The sequence below is a fragment of the Ahaetulla prasina genome, chromosome 5 (assembly GCF_028640845.1).
Source record: "Ahaetulla prasina isolate Xishuangbanna chromosome 5, ASM2864084v1, whole genome shotgun sequence".
NCBI lineage: Eukaryota > Metazoa > Chordata > Lepidosauria > Squamata > Colubridae > Ahaetulla > Ahaetulla prasina.
In genome coordinates this window covers 112,802,297-112,820,647 of record NC_080543.1, presented here as the reverse complement: position 1 = coordinate 112,820,647, position 18,351 = coordinate 112,802,297, and the positions used below count along the sequence as shown (strand labels likewise).

At 37.2% G+C, this 18,351-nt stretch overlaps 1 long non-coding RNA gene across 1 annotated transcript in view; it reads left to right on the top strand.

The window, feature by feature from the left end:
- The window catches only part of LOC131200113 (uncharacterized), a 43,036-nt gene extending 24,974 nt beyond the window's left edge, over positions 1-18,062 (top strand). The window contains exons 2-3 of the long non-coding RNA XR_009155508.1: positions 15,790-16,622; positions 17,726-18,062. This is a non-coding gene — a long non-coding RNA (uncharacterized LOC131200113). The remainder of the gene's footprint in view (positions 1-15,789; positions 16,623-17,725) is intronic.
- The last annotated feature ends 289 nt before the right edge of the window (positions 18,063-18,351 follow it).

Sequence of the window (18,351 nt, the reverse complement as noted above, 5' to 3'; positions counted from 1 at the left end):
GAATACAGCTCGCTTGTCTGGAACCCACACCTCATTTCGGACATTAATACAATTGAGCGTGTCCAGCAATATTTTACAAGAAGAGTTTTCCACTCCTCTGAATACAACAAAATACCTTATGCTACCAGACTTGAAATCCTGGGTTTAGAAAATTTAGAACTCTGCCGCCTTCAACATGACCTGAGTTTAACTCATAGAATCATCTGTTACAATGTCCTTCCTGTTGAAGACTACTTCAGCTTCAATCGCAATAATACACGAGCACACAATAGATGTAAGCTTAATGTTAACCGCTGCAATCTTGATTGCAGAAAATATGACTTCAGTAACAGAGTTGTTAATGCTTGGAATACACTACCTGACTCTGTGGTCTCTTCCCAAAATCCCCAAAGCTTTAACCAAAGACTATCTACTATTGACCTCACCCCATTCCTAAGAGGTCTGTAAGGGGCGTGCACAAGAGCACCAGCGTGCCTATCGTTCCTGTCCTAATGTTCCCTTTGATTGTATCCAATTCATATAGTTATTTCATGCTTATGCTTATATATATGCTTACATATCATATAGTTATTTCTTGCTTATGCTTATATATACTGTTGTGATAAATAAATAAATAGATAAAAAAAATAAAAAAAAATAGTGTTACTTATTTCCTTGTACTTGTTAACAAAAAAATAAATAATAAATAAATAAAATAAATCATCATCCTGCTGAACAGCAGTTTTTCAAAATGGACATAACAAACGAAGCTTCAGAAAAATTCCTCAAATGGTTCTTTTAAATATTTGCTTAATGATGGGTTCCCTTCCCCCCAATGGTGAGTGTGTATTCCCGAAATGGTGAATCATTTATTACATACCCATTCAACCACATGAGAGTTGCTCCCTCCTAACTATAGTAACTATTTATTTTATTCCTGGTATTCTCACAATTAATCCTTTTTGATACTCACCGCACAAATTTGGTGGGAGGACTAGACTTCATTTCTTCTGCCTTCATTTCTTCTCTTGAGGATTGAGGAACACATACTGGAATCTTTGTGTTCAGACTGATAATTCCTGTAGAGATCAGGATCCTACACTTATAAACAAATCCTCCTCCACACTAATAAATAAAATCCTTTGTTTACCTCCCCAGCCATTTTTGAGCTGATGGAAAAGAAACACATTGCCTAATAAGCTTTAAAACTTGATTAAGCATGTTATTATAGGTTTGGTAGCATTCAGTGAAATACATTTTCTTAGTAATCAAAAATCCAGGCACAGATGTATTTAACTAAATGCAGCCCAAGGCAATCTTTCCTCTAGGGAAGGAAGAAAGATCAGTTCAGCTTGAAGATATTGCTTTGAAGTCAGAAGCAGAATCCTGGAGATTTCGATTTATTCTACCCTACCTTCTTTTAGACACCAACTCATAAATGGGAAGAAAGAAATATAAACAATGAGAAAAGGAAAAAATGTTTTAGCTAAAAATCTTTTTGAGTTTCTTTGAATAAAAGGTCAGCCTAGACTTCAAGATTTTTTCTCCCAGTCTTCCCATGTCCTCCAGACCAGGGGTCTCCAACCTTGGTCCCTTTAAGACTTGTGGATTTCAACTCCCAGAGTCCCTCAGCCAGCAAAGCAAAGCTGGCTGAGGGACTCTGGGAGTTGAAGTCCACAAGTCTTAAAGGGACCAAGGTTGGAGACCCCTGCTCCAGACTATTGATTTATAATAGCTAGAGCTCCTAACCTTTGTTTAGTCTTGCTGGGAATTCTGGGAATGTAGCCCAAGTCCAATGTAACTACTAGGTTGGAGAAATTTCCTCTAGGTGTCTTCTGATAAACAAGCAGTATCCAGTCTGGTCAAAAAATAAATCAGAAAAAAATCAGATTACTAGAGAGGGAAATTAGTGATCAGTCAAATTAGTTAAAATGACCATTTATTAAGCAAGGTATGACTTTATCTCTAACTGACCATGGAAAATCCACAAGTTCCATGTATTTCAGATTTTTAATGTTATCTAACATTGGCAATCGCCCTTGATACTGGCCTGAAATTTCTCAAGTTGCCCTCTTGCTAAAGTCAGAGTTAGGGTGAAGTTTTTGGTAGGTTTGCTCAATACCTGGAGTCTATCAGAGCCTCTTATCAGAAACTGGCTGCAACTCAACCCGAGAAAGATCAAGTGGTTGTAGATTTTGGGCCCACAGGATCTGGAGATAGGGAGCATCTTTGAGTCTGAATGGGGTAGCACTCCCTAGACAGAAGTGTTGTCTACTTTGGAGGTCCTCCTGGAAGAGCAGATGGCAACCATGGGCTAGGGTAGGAGGATGGGAATGGTTGGCCATCTCTATCTTGTGGCCAGTTGTGGTCATTTCTGGATTAGGAGGCCTTGCACATACCTACTTATGTTTTATTCACTTACTAATTGGCTTAATGCAGGGGTCAGCAATCCACGGCTGTGCAGCCGCATGTGGCTCTTTCATCCCTCTGCTGTGGCTCCTTGTCACCAGTCAGGTCCAAAATTGATAGGGCTTTTGGTTAGGATAGGTAGAGGAAAAAGGACAGCATGATAGGAGGAGACTCTATGTTGGGGGGAACCAGATTTCTGGTCAGTATAGGAAAAAGGATGCCATGCTATGAGGAGACTCTATGATGGGGAAACCGGACTTCTGGTCAGCAGAAGAAAAAGGACACTGCGCTAGGAGGAGACTCTATGGTGGGGAAACCGGACTTCAGTCGGCTCCATAATTGAATGGGTGACTTCCAGTTAGGACCTTTGTGCCTCTTTGAGTGTTTAAGGTTGCCGACCCCTGGCTTAGTGCAATACTTTCTATATGTGATTGCCTTAGATGACCATGCAGAAGCTGCAAATAATCCAGAATGCAGGGGCACCTGAATCTCTTCCAAAGAAACTTGGAAGATGAAAAATACCAAACATAGCAATCATTCACCATTTGTTTTCTGTGCCTTGTCTTGGTTGATCTTCAAACTCACTTAAATTGTACAGTTGATAAAGGGTTGCATGTACTGAAATGTTGCTTCAGCCAAAATCCAGAATTAATGTACAGCTTTTTTAAAAAAAATCCAAGACAATGAATGAAAAAATCCCAAGATGCTTAAGAAAGCTAATAAGACTTTTAAAGTATGGCTCATTGTATCATTATTATTAACAATGTATTAGTCTCCCTAATGTCAATTATATTTTTCCGAAGAGTGGAACCTGCAAAAAGTGGCTTTTTATATGCGGGTGATAATGTTTTTTCCCTCTGAAGAAAGCACTTTTTCTCATTTTGCAAGATTTGTATGCTGTTCTGGTTGAGATGCCTTGATCTCAATTAAGACCTTTTTAATTTGTGTAGCCTAGATAAAAAAAATCTACAAAAAATGATGTTAATCTGTGCATTGTTTGCACTATTTGTATGCTGCAAATATTTTATGACTCTACGTTCCTGAATATTTTGATAGGGTTTGTTGAAAGGATAATAAAAATTTCCTTCTGAAAACATTATTCCTAAATGGAAACAGACTTTTATAACCTAAGAATATGCATGGCAGGTTATCAGTAACTTTTGGAAAGAAAAGTTTTACTAAGACAGGATGGGCTTCAGAATAGGAATATCTGACAACAAGGCAGGAATAGGTTTTATCTGAAATTATGAGACTGACAGCGGATTTAAATTTCCAACAGATGTATTTATTTATTAATAATATATTATTAATACTTAGGACACAGTGACTCAATGGCTAAGACACTGAGCTTTCGATTGAAAGATTGGCAGTTCAGTGGTTCGAATCCCTACTGCTGCATAATAGGGTGAGCTCCCGGTACTTGTCCTAGGTTCTGCCAACCTAGCAATTCGAAAGCACATTAAAAAATGCAAGTAGAAAAATAGGCACCATTTTTGTTGGGAAGGTAACAGCGTTCCGTGCGCCTTTGGCATTTAGTCATGCCGACCATATGACCACGGAGATGTCTTCGGACAGCACTGGCTCTTCGGCTTTGAAATAGAGATGAGCACTGCTCTCTAGAGTTAGGAATGACTAGCACATACATTCGAGGGGAACCTTTACCTTTATTAATACTTCATTATTGAAATGATGGGACTTTCTGTTGCTTAATTACCCCAGTATTTTTTTTTACATATTCTCAGAACTACTTCCAGCAGAATTCCTGTGAAATCAAACTTCTAACACTAGCTGAAGGGGATATGTTTTGTTCTGACCCAGGTCACATACCAGATGCAGGCTCTAATAAAGTATTTTATTGCACCACTAAAACATGACAGACAACATTCTGGGGATGTTGGTAAACTTCCCCTCCACTTTGCTCCACCAAACAACTACTCACAGTCAACGTAACCCAATCCCAACAGCTGGGTCCATTAGTCACCAGAAACAAACCCTCAAGCAGGAAGTAAATCTAGGTCCACAAGATTGGTAAAATGAGGACCCAGATTGTTCGGGCAATATGCAAAACAGTGTAAACAACACAGAAAGTGCTATAAAGCACTATGGAGCAATATAGATGCCTAAATGCTATTTTTATTGCTATCCAGATAAGAATCAACATAGTCACTGTAGCCACAGCTAACTGGCAATATAAACAATAGCAATATCACTTAGACTTATATACCACTTCACATGCTTTACAGCCCTCTCTAAGCAGTTTACAAAGTCAGCATATTGCCCCCAACAATCTGGGTCCCCAGGTTACTGACTTCGGAAGGATGGAAAGCTGAGTCAACCTTGAGCCTAGTGAGATTCGAACTGCCAAATTGCAGGCAGCTGGCAGTCACCAGAAGTAGCCTGCAGTATTGGATTCTAACCATTGTGCCATTCCAACCAGATTGGAAAAACAGAGGCAGGGGTCATTAGCAAATGAACTTAGTAGTAGAATTAGAAAGAGGTAGCAGTTGTGTCCATACTTGCCATAGGACTAAATTTGACCTTGTACTTATAATGTAACGTTTTATACAACCACAAAGAGCTGAGAAAAGAGAGACAATTATCACATCTGCAGCAGGCATCAAGAGAAAGAATTAATATTTGCATAGTCTGAATAGTATTACTGTTTTGCAGCTCCCGCCTTTTAAAGAAGGAGGGAAACGTCCTGTTAGAAGAGATGGGGATTTTTGGTTCCCCTCCCCACTTAACAGGTCTAATAAGGGAATAACTGCTGGGATTTTGATAATTGTTTCTGGCAGCTATTATTTCCATTTTTAAAAGTTCATCTGAAATTCAAAGGCACATTTAATGTCTCATATGAGTGTAACTTAGTCTGAATCCAATTTCTTGAGGTTTGACTCAAATGATAATGTTCAGCACAGAAAAATCCTCCCTAGGCTACATTTCCATGCACTCTTGCACAGTCTTGCTAGTAACAAGAAAAAGAGGGGGGGGGACACAGCAGAATTAATAATTCAGTATTATACTGTCTTCTCTTTCTTTATCTGGATTTATATTAAGAATTCACCAGCCCCAGAATAATTTATCCTTGAGAATGTGCCATAGAATGACAACACCAAGTAGACAGATTGTCTTACTTACATACATAAAAAAATAAGGCATACCCCAAAAATAAGCCCTGATGTTCATTTTGAAAAAAAAAAAAAGACCGGGGCTTAGTTTAGGGAAAACACAGTACATACTGTATTTTTCGGAGTATAAGATGCATGGGACTATAAGACGCACCTACCTTTTTTGGTGAGGAAAACAAGAAAAAAAAATCTGCTCCCAGCAATTTACCTCCTTGCAGCAAGCAGCAGAGCAATAGGCCACGGCAATCCCTGCAGCCTGAAACAGCTGAGAGTCGGGAACAACCAACTTGTGCTAATTAGGCTGTGCTGAAGCTGAAATGGGCTGTTTCTTCTTACTGCTTGCTGCAAGGAGGTAAATTGCTGGGAGGCAGAGGCCAAAGGGTGAGGGCCAGTGGGTGGGAGGGGCTACATTTGTTGTATAAGATGTACCTAAATTTTCACCCCCTTTTAGGTGGGAAAAAGGTGCGTCTTATATGCCGAAAAATATGGTACATACATACATATACATATCTGTCTGTCTGTCTGTCTGTCTGTCTATCTATCTATCTATCTATCTATCTATCTATCTATCTATCTATCTATCTATCTCTCCATCCCTGTGTGTGTGTGTGTGTGTGTGTGTGTGTACTTTAATGCCCCACAGCATTTGAAACTCATAGCACATGGCATAAAGACCCCTAATCCAAGGCTACGATTGCATTCTATTATTTCTAAAATATACTGGTACATATACATACAAATAAAACACACGCACAAACACACAGAGAGAGAGAGATAATATCTGTATTGTTCTCCTCTACAGGACTTTACACAAATAACACTGATCCTCAGAACAGAGTTACTTGCAAGTATTAAATTAGATCTTCATCCCTTCATCCCTGACCCTTTAAAAATGTGACTAAATGGTCCATTACCATCTCAGAACTGTGAGACAGGAAACTCTCTTCCTACTGTATATAGACCAAATAGCTATCTACCATTGTGAACTTGATGAAATGTTGCTTCTAAATGCACATATAGAGAAGCATAGTGAAAGCAACACTAAAGAAATAGAAAATTAATCCAATTATTTCATCATACTCATTCACACTGTATTCCTAATTACTTTTATGTTTTTTTCCAGAAAAACATCATAGTTAGATTTAATTTTTACAAGCAGCAAGAGTAAACAATTTGAGTAAACAACTCTGTACTTTAGTTATCAGCATTACTTAGCATGTCAGCCTATATAGTAATTAAATGTTCATAAATCATTCTTTTCTTCTATTGGAGCTATTACAAATGGGCTTTTTGTTTAAATCTGTTTCTGCACATCAGACTGAATAATATTATTTATAACAAATCATATAAGCAGCATTACAGACTAAAAGAAATATGTATTAAAGCTTAAAGTTGGAATGGAATATCAGTTCCAGATTAAATTGTTTTGCTCTTGAAGCATGCAATATAAACAAAATATTAGGAGTTTTTTTCAACAGAAGGAAAAAATGAGATGTATTAACTGAAAGGATTGGTGAAGGACATGGAGGTGGCAAATCACTAGGAATTAACTGTTTCCTTCATTTCAAAATATTCATTGCATTAAACTCACATTTTAAAATACAAATTAACAATTCTCTCCATAGAAAAAAATGAAGAGAAATATACAGGAATATCAAATTAATTATGAAAAAATATAAGATCTTGTTGCTAATTTAAAAAGCTGCTATTAGTTAATGGTAATAAAAAGTGGTAAGACTGATAAAATTCAGCAGTAATGAAAAATGCTAAAATTTATGTAAAAAAGATGAATAAGAATTTAGAATTGAAAATTATTCCAGAATTCAGATTGAAACTGTTTGAGGAGTATAAAAATTGTTTGGAAAATTTCAATCAAAAGTATATAATTTCTGGACCACAGATACATCTATTCTAAATTTACCCCCTGCTGATCTGTTGCTATAGAAAAATCTTTCAAGCAGTAGGAAAGAATTGTAAACTTCTATTTTAAAATATGAATATGATGAATATTTTGACACAAAGGAAACTTTTAATTCCTACTGATTTGCCATTCCATATCCTTGACCAATCATTCCAGTTATTGTGTCTCATTTCTTCCTTTCAGATGAGAAAGCCATCATATTTTTCTCTGTATTCTGTACTTGTATTTCAAACCTCCATGTTTCAGAATTCAGAGACAAACCGTTTGAGAGGTTGACCTTATTATACCTAGTCTTGCAAGATACCCGCTATTTTCTAGAAAACCTCAGTAAGACCCTATAAACTTTTGAGTTTTTAATGTCATTCAATGAAGAATAGTATAGAATAGAACTTTATTGGCCAAGTGTGATTGGACACACAAGGAATTTGTCTTGGTGCATATGCTCTCAGTGTACATAAAAGAAAAGATACGTTCATCAAGAATCACAAGGTACAACACCTAATGGTAGTCATAGGGTACAAATAAGCAATCAAATCATATTAGGAAATTGTCAATATAAATCGTGAGGATACCAGCAACAAGGTTATAGTCATATAGTCATAAGTGGGAGGAGATGGGTGATAGGAAATATGAAAAGATTAATAGTAGTACAGATTTAGTAAATTTCAATATTAATGATAGAAAGAACATTGACAAAAAACAAGACAGCTGATGGGCAGGAGGAATCAACAAATGTATAACTAAGACAGGATAGTGGTCAATTATAAATGTTATTTATTTATATGGACCCACAGAATGTAATAGACAGAATGTATTTTTATATAGAAGTGAAGTATATAATATCTAAGACACAATAACACCATGGGTTAAAAAAAATTGGTTATAATATAGAATTAGGGAAATGGCAAAACTTATGGGAAAGGAACTATACATTGAGAATGACAACACCTTATAAAGAAAATTTATATAAAATGTTATATAGATGGCACTTACCACCTGCTAGGTTAGCCAAAATGTTTGTAAAAATATGTCTAGCGAATGTTGGAAATGTAACCAAAAAACAGGCACTTATTATCATATTTGGTGGACTTGTGTTAAAGCAAAAAACGTTTGGGCAAAAATACATAAGTGGTTAGAAAAAATGATAGGAAAACATGTAGACCTTAAACCTGAACTGTTCTAAATAGAATAGAATAGAATAGAATAGAATAGAATAGAATAGAATAGAATAGAATAGAATAGAATAGAATAGAATTCTTTATTGGCCAAGTGTGATTGGGCACACAAGGAATTTGTCTTAGTGCAAATGCTCTCAGTGTACATAAAAGAAAAAATACATTCTTCAAGCATCATAAGGTACAACACTTAATGATAGTCACAGGGTACAAATAAGCAGTCAGAAAACAATCAATATCAATATAAATCATAAGGATACCAATAACAAGGTTACAATCATACAGTCATAAGTGGGAGGAGATGTGTGATAGTGAAGCATGAGAAGAAGTTTGCTTGCTCTCTAGAACTCATCAAGGGTGAAAAAAGTAATGGTACCTGGATGGTTGCCTTTAATAGTCAGTCATGCTTCACAAAATGTATGCAACATTCTTTTGGCATAGGACCGGGATATCTTCGGGACCGCCTTCTGTTACCACATGCCTCCCACCGGCCGGAACGCTTCCATAGAGAGGGCCTCCTCAGGGTGCCGTCAGCCAAACAGTGTAGGCTGGCGACCCCCAGGGGGAGAGCCTTCTCTATGGGGGCACCTACCCTCTGGAATGAGCTTCCCCCAGGACTTCGACAACTTCCTGACCTCCGGACCTTTCGCCGCGAGCTTAAAACATATCTATTCTTCCGAGCAGGACTGGCTTAATAGGGTTTTTAAACATGGATTTTATTGGGGTTTATTTTATATTTTGTATTGTATTTTAAATTTAGGCTTTTGGAATAAGTTTTTTAAATAGTGTTTTTATTGAAATGTATTGTATTATTTTATCTGCCTGTTCACCGCCCTGAGTCCTTCGGGAGAAGGGCGGTATAAAAATTAAATTATTTTTATTTTTATTTTTATTTTTATTTTTATTATTATTATTATTATTATTATTATTATTATTATTATTATTATTATTATTATTTTGAAAAGCGACTGTGATCTAGTTGACTTTTGCCTTCAGACGTGATGTTTGATGTTTTGTATCAGATTCTATTGTAAATAGGAGCCAACTAATATGCAATGGCTCATTGCACTGCATGAAGTCTAAGACTAATGGCCAATAACAGGGTCAGTTCAATGCCAGGAGATGACAAGGAGCATAAATGTATTCTTGATATATATATATATATATGTATGTATGTATGTATGTATGTATGTATGTATGTATATATGTAAATATATGTATGCATAATTTGGCATAGATCTGTCCACATGCTCAAAGAACACTTGCTTTTGGCATTAACCAGCAAGCAGCAGAAGAAAATATCCACAGAGATTCACTTGTGACCAGCAGAAAATCCAGGTGTGAATTAAATATTACAACTTGCACAATCTTAAATTGAACCAAAGAATTTGAAGTGTCAGATGCAAAACTGTCAGCAGTTCTTGTTTGAACTTTGGGCACAGGTTTGATTTGATTTCAGTACTGGAACCTTCTTATCTAGTTGTCTACTGTTAATTTCGTCTTTATGTGATGCTTTGTAGCAATACAGAAACTGACTGGATATTGATTTATGACCACTTGCAGGCCACTGATGAAAACGGCCAGTGATGTTCTTTTTTTTTTTACAATGGATTCAGAGTTTAACAAGACTGGAACTGTGATGAGGTTGTGTTATTAGCAATGTCCTTCCCATGAACATTTCTTCACACATATTAATGTAGCCTCACATAGAGATGCTTGCAAAAATTCAACCTTTCTGAATTTCCCTGTAGAATCAATGATCTGAACCTCCCCAATTAATATATATATAAATTACAGGGTTTTTTTGTTTTGCTTTTTATTTGCATTTATATCCCGCCCTTCTCCGAAGACTCAGGGCGGCTTACACTATGTTAGCAATAGTCCTATTTGTATATTTATATACAAAGTCAACTTATTGCCCGCAACAATCTGGGTCCTCATTTTACCTACCTTATAAAGGATGGAAGGCTGAGTCAACCTTGGCCTGGTGGGACTAGAACCTGCAGTAATTGCAGGCAGCTGTGTTAATAACAGACTGTCTTACCAGTCTGAGCCACAGAGGTCCCCTCTGTGTTAAATTACTCACTAAGATTTTGAATAATTCCAATTCCTATGATGTAGCTCTTGAGCTGTTTGCTGTTTGTAAGAATGAGGTGTATTTTTTAAATATATTAATAGGTTAGTCTAGTTCATGTCTTGATCTAAACAAACAATTAATTTTGAATTCAACTGTTTTTTTGCACAATAGCAATAGCACTTAGACATATTTTTATTTATTTTTATTTATTTTTATTTATTTATTTATTTATTTATTCACAATAGTATATATAAGCATAAGCATGGAAGTAGCTAAACAATACATAAGCATATATATAAGCATAAGTATGCAATAGCTATATTAATTGGATATAATGAAAGGAAACAATAGGACAGGACTGGTAGTCACATTTGTGCTCTTATGCACGCCCCTTACAGACCTCTTAGGAATGGGGTTAGGTCAATGGTAGACAATTATTGGTTAAAGTTAAAGGTTATAAAGTTATAACCACTATGGTATATAAACCACTCTCTGAGCAGTTTAAAATGTCAGCGTAATGCCCCCAACAATCTGGGTCCTCATTTTACCCACCTTGAAAGGATGGAATGCTATGTCACCCTTGAGACAGTCAGGATCAAACTCCTAGCTGTGAACAGAATTAGCCCACAAATATCCTTGTTGAATTTGGCAACCAATGGTCCGACTCAGAGAAATCTCTGTATATATCTCCAATCATAATTATTCTCATGGTTAATTTTTTTATTAAACCTTTATAAAACACATAAAAACTAACATAACCTAATAAATAGCAGAAAAATGGAGGGAGGGGGGGAGGGAGGGAGGGAGGGAGGGAAGGAAGGAAGGAAGGAAGGAAGGAAGGAAGGAAGGAAGGAAGGAAGAAAAACACAATGAACGTAAAAATAAAGAAAAATAGGCACTTCCAATTTCCTATGCAACAAATGTAAATACAATTATAACATCATTTCGTACCCCATGATTACAAAAACCCTCCCTTTTTTCTACTATCCATTTTTTTATAATCAAAACCACAAATCATACGTGCATTTTTCCTGTTTCATGGAAGAAAATCTACAAAAGGTTTCTAGTAGATCATAAATGTAGTCAGCCATTTGTTTGGAATAGTTTAGTCACGTGATGGCGAATCTATGGCACGCGTGTCAGAGGTGACACACAGAGCTCTCTCTGTGGGCAAGCATGCCATTGCCAGTTGCTCTTCTGGTTTCCAGCACTCCAGCTGGTCTTCGTGTGCTCCGGAGCGCTGGAAACCCAAAGACCAGCTGGTCTTCTGGTTTCCGGTGCTCCATCACGTGCGAAGATCAGCTGGACAGCGCACATGCGTATGCTGGAAACACAAAGACCAGGTGGCCAGCATGTGCAAGCACACCAGCCAGCTGGTCTTCAGGTTTCCGGCATTCTGGCACGCGCATGTGCATTCCAGTTTGGGCACTCAGTGCCAAAAAGGTCCGCCATCACTGATATAGGCTCTCCTGCTCAAGCAGGAGGTTGGAATAGAAGATGTCCAAGATCCTTTCCTGCCTTGTTATTCTATGTTTTATGTTCTAATTAATCCCATCATTCTATTGCTTTGGATGACTGACTGACTAACCATTAATGTAAATGCTGTGATTGCTCCGAAGGGCTCAGCTCTATAAATGATGAAAGTATCATTCAAACAGGGATTTTACATAACAATTTTGCACTCGTGATCACTTTGAATAAGAATCCTATGGGCATTATTTGCCTCATTGTGCTAATCTAAATGAAACTGTTTATTTCTTGTCAGTTTGGTCTATTGGTTACTACCTGGGACTAGCATTTATTCATCTTTTGGATTTCTGAAAAATGAGGATAAAAATGAGAGTCAGTATGATCTAGTGGTTAAAGTACTAGGCTAGAAACCAGGACACTGCAAATTCTAGAGTCTCCTTAACCCTGAAAGCTGGCTAGCTGACTTTGGGCCAGTCTCTCTCGGCCCATGATGTCAGATTTGAGTCATAATCTGGTTGATCAATTCCTGTTTCAGCCAATAGATGAACAGTCAGTTGAGCTAAAATAGTAGACATTTCACTTTTGGAGAAATACTAGGAAATACAAATAAATCTTGCCAGTGGCATCTTGGAGAATCATTTTTAATGTATCTGAAATTTTATAAATCTGATATTGGTTTACTAAGCACTATTTTGTATAGATTTCAAACTAATGGACCACCCTAAGATAATACCATAAATTTATGATGCTTTAAAATACAATCAGACTATTAAGTTGCAATCTATAGGTGTATAAGACCTAAATTAGATATTGAGCATCTCCCACCAAATGGCATTCATGCTTCATTAATTGCTATGTTCAGTACAGGATGAAACCCTGTGGGAGAGCAATGTTCATTAATATTCTAGTACTGCCTTCTTTACATTAAAAAAATAAATAAATAAAATTGAACTAATGTCCTAAAAGCTCTCTGTAACAACAAAAAGCACTGGAAACTTTTTTTAAAAAAACATGTTGAAAAGATGAGTCATAATGAATCTTTTTCTAACAACTAAGAGGGGATAGGATTTATTGGAATCTGTTAATCCATGGGAGGGAAAATTTGGGATGGGATAATTTTGAGTCTTCCCCAAAGGAAGTGGCCCTTATTTGCCTTATGTGCTGTCACTGCAAGTTCAAGCCAGTAAGGTATGAAGTATAGTCAAAAAAGGATTCTAGACATCTGTTATAAAATTAGCTATGTACAATACATATAACTAGATAACAGAATAACAGAATTGGAAGGGACCTTGGACGTCTTCTAATCCAACTCCCTGTTTAAGCAGGAGATCCTATGCCATTCCCGACACACTAGAAAGAGTGCAGAGAAGAGCAACAAAGATGATTAGCGGACTTGAGGCTAAAACATATGAAGAACAGTTGCAGGAACTGGGTCTGTCTAATTTAATGAAGAGAAGGACTAGGGGAGACATGATAGCAGTCTTCCAATATCTCAGGGGTTGCCACAAAGAAAAGGGAGTCAAGCTATTCTCCAAAGCACCTGAGGGTAGAACAAAAAGCAATGGGTGGAAACTAATCAAGGAGAGAAGCAACTTAGAATTAAGGAGAAATTTCCTGACAGAACAATTAATAAGTGGAACAACTTGCCTGCAGAAGTTGTGAATGCTCCAACACTGGAAATTTTTAAGAAAATGTTGCATAACCATTTGTCTGAAGTGGTGTAGGTTTTCCTGCCTGGGCAGAGGATTGGACTAGAAGACCTCCAAGGTCCCTTCCAACTCTGTTGTTGTTGTTGTTATTAAAATGGCTGCCCAATATCTGCTTAAAACTTACAGCTAAAGCCTCAGAAAGTTCTTTTCTATGCTTCTTTTTAACCAAAGCTCGAGGTTTGAGCTAACAGAGGGAGTACAAGTTTGATGGTCAGGACAAAAAAACCCCTGTATAATATTGATGAAAGCAGCATTTTCACAAAAAAGGAATACCATATGTATCAGACATTGCAGGAAGCAAGTCGTAACTCCATTAATTTTCTTATTCATCTTAAAATTACATTACAGGAAATTGGAATGAAAAATAAATGTCATTCTAAATGTATATGCCTATTTGCAATAGAAATGAAAAGATCACCCTTATACCAGCTTCACTTCAGTTTCACATTATTCCTCATTTTTTAAAGGAAAATGAAATAACATTTTTAATACACTGCCTTCTCTGTAAAATACATTTCTATCCTGCTGTGTTCTAGTCCTTCGGACAGCCTGGATTAGACAGAGATTTAGAAGAAAAAGAAAAAATAGCCAGTTATATCTTTCATTTATTCACCTCACAGTTTCTAAAGATAAGTTCTATAAGAGTTCATTTTATTTATATAATTGTTGTTCTAGACAAGGTATTATTCCAATACAGTACCTGTCAGCCCTGGAAGCCATCTTTTCTTCTGGATCTTCAGGGCTGCCACACTTAGTCTGTGGGAAACTGGGAGGGGGATTTGTATGGAGTTGGTAGAAGTATTTAGCCATAACAACATTCTTTTCTCTGAGAGGACGTTCAGTCAACGCCTGGAGTGGCATGACTGGGAATCATCTCCAGTTGGGATGGTGGATTGATTGGACCATGTGATGGACATATGGTGCAGGGGAAGGGGCTTCGACTTTCCTTTGGGTGGGGGAAAATCCGGCAATTTTCAGATTCGGGTTTTTCCCAGATGTGCCGATATGACATCTTTAATAAAATGGAACTTTGAGGAACTGTTGGCCTTGGAGTCTACATTGGTTGGGGATGTTACTTTAAACCCTGACAGTACCATTATTCTTTACTAATTCTACTGATCTGACTGGGATTATCCTAACATCTGGAACATAATCTTAGCTTCCAAGTAACAGAGTATGAGATATCGGTATCAGGTCCTTTCTTCTGTTGTCTTTTTTAAAATTCTCATCTGTAAACTTTCCACATTGGTTCTCTGTCTAGATACTATGCAACGAGGGAAGAAGTAAATAAGTCCAGGACCCACCATGAATAAAAGGCAGATTTCATGGAGAAATCCGAGTCTGATCATATGATGATTTTATTGAGACTCAAAAGGGGACGCAATCCAGCCTTATGGCATGACACTGGCTAAGACAATCCATAAAACATTACAAGAGTCACAGAGACTTACATCTTTGCTCGAATCAAGGTTTTTTTCCCTTCATCTTCAGATGTGTAATAAAGCAAAATCATCCTATGTTATGTATATGTCTTCCACAGACACGAATAATTCAAAGATAGAGAGAAGCAAACTTGCTATCTACTACTATAATATAAAGGCAGAATATAAAAAGCTTCTTCTTCTCCTTCTCCTTCTCCTCCTCCTCCTCCTCCTCCTCCTCCTCCTCCTCCTCCTCCTCCTCCTTCTTCTTCTCCTCTTCCTCCTCCTCCTCCCCCCTTCCTTTTCCCCTTCCCCTTCCCCCTCCCCTTCTCCTTCCCTTCTTTCTCTCCTCCAAAATTTATAATTATTATTATGCATTATGCAACTACAGCAGACAATAGGATGATCACATACATGTTAATTAAGCTATTTCTCACCTATCAGTTCAAAATTATGTGGATGTGAATGTATTTAACCTGCCTCTTTTTCTGTATCTCTAGTCACAGGAAGGCACTACAGAGAGTGATCAATTCGGCACAATAAACTATTGGTTGCCCTCGAACAACACTGGATGACATCGCCAGGTCTCGCTGTTTTAGCAGACTAAGGAAGATACTCAGAGATGATTCACACCCTGTTCAGTGTCTCTTCGCACTTCTACCATCGGGCAGAAGACATTGAAGCAGTGGTGAAATCCAAATTTTTTTACTACTGGTTCTGTGGGCATGGCTTGGTGGGCATTGGGTGGCTTGGTGGGCGTGGCTTGGTGGGCATGGCAGGGGAAGGATACTGCAAAATCCCCATTCCCACCCCACTCTGGGGCCAGCCAGGGGTGGTATTTGCCGGTTCTCTGAATTACTCACATTTTCTGCTACCGGTTCTCTGAACTGCTCAAAATTTCCGCTATGGGTTCTCCAGAACCTGCTGGATTTCACCCCTGCATTGAAGCATAGCGAGCTGAACAAATAAGTTTAAAAATAGTTTCTATCCTTGGGCTGTCAGATTCTTAAACACAACCACAATCACTCCACCCACACGCGGAAACGTATGACTAGTTTTTCTTTTTCTTTCTTTTTCTTTTTTCTCCCTAATTACTTGCATTGGGATTATTCTTTATACTATTTATGTTGTTTATATTTTTTTGTCATGGATTGACCAGTGAGGCTAAAATCAATTTCGTTGTAGACATGATGTACAATGACAATGAAGGCTATCCTGTATTTAACCTGCCTCTTTTTCTGTCTCTCGAGTCAAATTCAGTTTTTAAATAAGAGCTTCAAACCAGTTACAATAATGAGCAATAAAGGTGACCTGAAGAAAACCATGGTTAAAGGTAGGAACAGATATTCTGTCTGAAAGCTTGTTTAGCATAGGATGTCATTGGCAGCATCAAGGGCAAAATGAGGCTTCATTTGCAGGCTGCCAAAAACCATGAAAGAAACTGGCAGCTGAGGCTCTATCCACTGTGTCATGTGATATCATTCTGGATAGGATATAACAAGAATGGGCACCTCTGTAATGTGATTAATGGAAGGCATTTGGCTTGTGCCTTTTAAACTAAGCAGGCATTCCAATCTCATATGGGTAAATGATACCACAGATGGCCAAGTCAGCTAGTTCTCTGAAGAAATTGAAAATAGCAGAGAATTGCCCTTGTCATTACTAGACTGGGCATGGAAATAAAGGCCACTTTTAACAAAGGTTTTGTTTTCATTTTTTAAATTCAATCACTGGTTTTAATGATACCTTTAGACCAAAGCATTTGGTTCATAGTAATTATAGTGTACACTTTGTGGCCTGTTTCCCCTATTTCAATTATGAATTGCTAGACAAAGTTTTTTGTTTTTTTTAATTGTGGACTCTGTTTTCAAACAGTGCATCCTTTATATTGGCTTTCAGATGTGATATACATTACTATTGTCCAGAGCTTTTCAATTCTATCTCTTCTGCCAGGTTTAGTTATAATGTTCATGAATTGCAGCTTTCAGATAGCTCATTAAAAATTGGTTTTAAGGGCATATTTGGAAGCAAAATAATTAATTTGTTTGTCAAATCTCTCTCTCTCTCTCTGTATAAAAATCAATGGGATGCCATAACAAAGAAAAATATTGTCACATTAAAGCTGCAGCCCTACACAATTAGTTAAAAGTAAACTCATTGAAATTTATCAAATGTGTACAGTCACACTATAAGTGTTGAATTGCACTGTATTTGAGAACTTTGCGAAGCATTTATAGCCTTTTGTCTAGACTATTGCATTTAATAATGGGCTCCGTGGCTTAGAAAATGATTTTGACGTATTAAAAATCATACAGAATTTGAACACTTTGGATTTAATTCTATTACTTGGACAGGGAAATGGTATTTGTAGTTTACTAAAATCCTGCTTTACTAAATCTTGTTTTCACATCATTATTATTGTCATGATTGTTACAGGTGTTATTCCTAATTTGTGAATACGTGGGGTTATTCACAAACTTGAGTTTGAGATTGTGGAAGCTGATCAGAAACTGCTATCGTCAGGATCAACATGTGAGCATCTGGGTTTGATGCAGTTCACCATTCCAGCTGACTTATACAATGTTGGGATTCACCCTTCAAAACCTTTGACGAGGCCACTAACAAAACAGCAAATCCTAGAGTGGCAATGTAATACAGGAAACAACTACAATAGAGAAGAATGATAGAACTGCATGTAAGGTAGACATAACACCTGTAACAATGATGTGCAGACTCCCTTACATGTCCTTGATATGCCTAGGATGCCCTTCCATATAAATTTCTGAATTATTTTTAGGTCACCAGATCCTACTGGGCTGCCCTATCATGGTAGTTGGGGAGAGGATTTTGGGAATGATAAATAAATAAAAAACATTTGCCAGGCTTTATATAATTTGTATAGGATCATGCAAGGCATGAAGATCATCTCAGCTTCTCAGTAAAAGGGCAGTAATAATATCAGAATATTCTATAAGAGGAGAATCAGCTTAGTGACACTAGCAAAGGCATTTCCTAGTGTGTGAGGGAAGGCAACATCAGGAAAAAACATTAATAACCAGGCT